This window comes from Capsella rubella, unplaced genomic scaffold (assembly GCF_000375325.1).
Source record: "Capsella rubella cultivar Monte Gargano unplaced genomic scaffold, Caprub1_0 scaffold_2, whole genome shotgun sequence".
Lineage (NCBI taxonomy): Eukaryota > Viridiplantae > Streptophyta > Magnoliopsida > Brassicales > Brassicaceae > Capsella > Capsella rubella.
The window spans coordinates 7,557,563-7,561,774 of NW_006238922.1; positions in this window are offsets into that span (position 1 = coordinate 7,557,563).

Below are 4,212 nucleotides of genomic sequence, written 5' to 3' on the forward strand. Positions count from 1 at the left end.
GGTAATAAGTTGTTAAAATCATTTAAATATGATACATCCACTTCTTATTTAGTTTTAATCTTTATAGAAATTTTATATGTTTATAATCTCAAAATGTAGTTTATGATTTGATAAAACAATTATTTAATATTTGATAATAGTAATGATATGCAAATTGTCAATGGATGAAGATTTATTTTGTTAAGATTGTGTGAAATTAATAAGAAAAAAGAAGTTTAGAATAATCATTAACTAACTGTTTGACCAAATAAAAATCATTAACTAATTGAATTAATGATAAATTTTGTAGATATCATTTGTGCTATAATTGCTATATTGATTTTTGAATATGAATATTTTTAAGAGAATTTTGAGAAATACCCCTTTTGGTGTACCCTTTTTAAAAATACCCTCTTTTCTATTCATTTTCAAAAATACCCCTTTTCAAATATGAAAAATTATTAACTTTTATATGGTTGATAAGGTACATCAAGATCATCATTACTACTGGGAGACTAAATCCAAATATTTAGAAGGTTTTGAAAGGTTTTAAACGACATTTATATGGTTTTTATAAGGTTTTTAAAAGGTTTACACAGTTTATAAGCTTTTTATATGATTTTAAAAGGTATTTATACGGTACGTATGAAATATATATATAAATTTACACACATGTAAATATAATTTGTGTCTATAAATATAAGTTTATACATATTTTTCTGATAAATTTCAAATTTTATTGTGAGTTTTTGATAAAATTAGAAAGAGGAGTATTTTTAAAAAGTGGTATTGGAAAATGGGTATTTTTGAAATTCCCCTTTAATATGTGAAAATAAGAAATTTATGTGATTTATAATGTTTATTCGCATGATTTTAGCAAACAAATATTTAATTATTTATTTATTTAAATTTTATTTATATTTTAAAATTATATAATTTTTTAAAATTTGATGATATGATCAGTTATGTATATATACTATATAGAATTTGATTAGTTGATTATTTCATATGCTAACATATTCTTTATCTTTTTATTTTTCAAAAAAAATGTTATCTTTGTTTATTTAGATTTATGATGATTTTGTTTTATTAGATTTCATTCTATATAAATTATTAATTTCGAAATTATATTAAAATATTAAATTAATACTAAATATGTTTATGTATATTCAAAATAGATATGTTTACATATATTTAATTTTGAATTTAATTGTCCACTTTTTATGGTAAAAGATTATTATGATTTCCATAAATATAGATTGTTTTTGTTTTTGTTTTTTTTTGCTGTTATTAATTCTGTTTGGCAACTGATTTTATTTTCATGAAATTTTTTTTTTAAATTGGGGGGTGTTTGGCTTCAAGTTGTCCTTCACAATTAATAATATAGATACTTAAGCTAAATGGGCATCCTAAGGCGAGTTTGTAAAATGATGGAGCAATAATTTGTACATATTAAATTTTATAAAAAGCTGATTTCAATCATGTTTTCTTGTCCATTGGATGATACTCTTTTGTTTATGTCTTCTAAACAATGTCCTCCATTTCTTTATATTATCCGAAAACCCAAAAAACATCATAAACTAAAGACAATCCAGATCCTGGCACCTTATTTAAAATTCGACGTTTGCATTTATGTTAAGAGTTCTGTAGAAGAAGCCTCTCACATATCCTTCAAACAAAACTTGAAGTCTATCAGCCAAAAAAAAAAGGTAAAGAAATAGACTGATTACAAAAAAATGCAAGGAACAAAGGCAAATATTACGATCTGAAATGATGAAGAAACCTACCGCTGTCTCTGATCAAAAGAAGTTTAATGAGGTAATCGTAATCAGCACAAGCTCTAGCAGGAGGAGCAGTCATCTCTTAAGCAAAATTTAAGTTGTAGCCGAATAAAACAAATCACTGGTACTAAAGCCAAATGGAGACAAATTCAAATCGAGAATCATGAACGTAAAACACTAAAATATCGTAAGGGAGAAGAAGTACCATATCTAAAACTCAGGGAACACAAATAATAAAAAGATTCAGAATGGAGCAAAGACACTAACCGGACGACCATTGAATTATTTTATTACTTCCGATGTTTTTCTTAGAAGAACTTTTTTATTTTTGGGTTGAGAGTTTTGTGTTGAAGAGTTCTTTAGAAGAAGCGTTCATCAGTAATATACTGTTTTTTTAGTTTCATGTATTTGTAATTTAGATCGTATCATTGTATGTAATAGAGACATTGCGGAAGAAAGATTAATTCTAAAAATAAAAGAAACTGTGGAAGGTATGATACGATTAACCATTTGTTCATATGATATATATATATATATATATAGCATAACTTACTGCGTCTATAAGTTAGGGTTCAAATAATATTCGACAATAATATATGAAATATAAAATATTAATACTTCCATATTTAAATAAGTAATTAATTTGCACACGATAAAATCGCAAAGACTGGAGTAGTTTCCTTGTTAGAATATTTTTTAAAGATTGAGATGTTTTTAAGTATTTTCTTAAGTTATGATTTACAATTATTTCCTTAAAATGATTTTATGTTAGTCAGCGTTAAGGTTTCAAAATTTTCATTTAATATAATTCTCTATAATTAGGTATAAGTTACCTAAAATTGTGGGATTTTTTGTCTCGCATTTAAGCTGTTGATTAATGCACTTTCATAGCCTAACTAATGATGCTAAATATTCAAGTTGTCGATATTCTCATTATTGGGTAATATCCAAACCCGTTTTTTTACCCGATTTCTAAGTATCCAAAATCATAATTTCGGGTAAAATTTTTTAATAACCCGACCCGTAAGCACTTTTGTACTTCTCTTGTACTAATATAGAGATTAACACTATTGGATTGTATAAAAGATATATTTTTTTCTTTTGAAGATAGGGAAATAGTCAAAACCCATAGCCTGCCACAGAACAATATACTTCCAATATTGCATGATACATCCCACCTAAACGCATAAAATAATTGAGAACTGTTGGTGAATTATGTAAAATTGTGACATTGCAATCCGGCCCATTAAAGCCCAACAATCAACAATGTTTAGTCCAAACTTTATACAAATGAAGTTATGAAGTACAAATTGGTGAAACTATGTCTCCACATACCCCAACTTGTGGTATTAACGGCTTAGACCAACATTATTGCAGGCATCTTAAAACTGAAAATGGGGATCTTGGCACAGTGTTCTGTATCTTACTAAGATCCCCATTTTCAGTTTTAAGATGTTTGCAATAATGTTGCCCTTAGACCAACATTATTGGTGGGATCTTAACAAATATTAGCTTAACATACTTGTTAAGATCCCACCAATAATGTTGTCCTTAGAAACTTGAGGTAACTTCCAGCTCAAGAAACAGATTACCTAGATTTTTCACATATATATATATTTCATTCTTGCATGACAAGCGACCTACGTGACGGCTAGGTTTTAACTTTCCGGTGATGTCGACAGCTCCCGAAGGCTTCCCTGGTATTTTTCCTTTTCCAGGAACCACATTTGAACTGGCCTTACTTGCTTAGGGTTTGGCCGAAATTCTCCTCCAAAAACTCAAACTCGAATCTGAGAACTCAAGGTTTTTTCGGATTCCGATATCAATGATTTTTCACCAACTTGCGAGACAAATTGCAAATGGAGTTAACCCCTGATTGATGAGCAGTCTTTTGTCTATTGCTTCCTTCCTTGCAGAGATGAGTGAGTAAGCCTCTATCTCCTTCACTCAGTTTTAGAGGCATTCATTGTATTTATGTTATATGTTTAGGGAAGCATAATAATAAATTCTCAGTCGTCTTCCATATAAACTATTCAGAGCTATTAAAGTTGACACTAGCTTCATACGATTGGCGAGCTTATGAAAACACCTAGACTATCGTTATCTTATTTTACACATTTCTCTTCTGGTTTTAGTAGCTTTTGATGATCTATAGTCTATACATTCCAAAACATGTAACGAATATATTATCAGCAAACAAATTAACAAAAAAAACTGTATTGTAAACTTACTCTCATATAAATTGTATAGTGAATACAAACGTACTGAAATACAACATACAAGTCTAAATCGTTAATGTTCTAATTCATGTATTTGGCATGAATCTGCTCCAATATAACCTTACGTTCTTACATATAATAGCAAAACAAACAAAAGATTGATCATATCACTTAACACAAAAACAGAAAAGAACCATGTATAGTGCGAATAATTTAGTTTGGTTTAGAGAAAT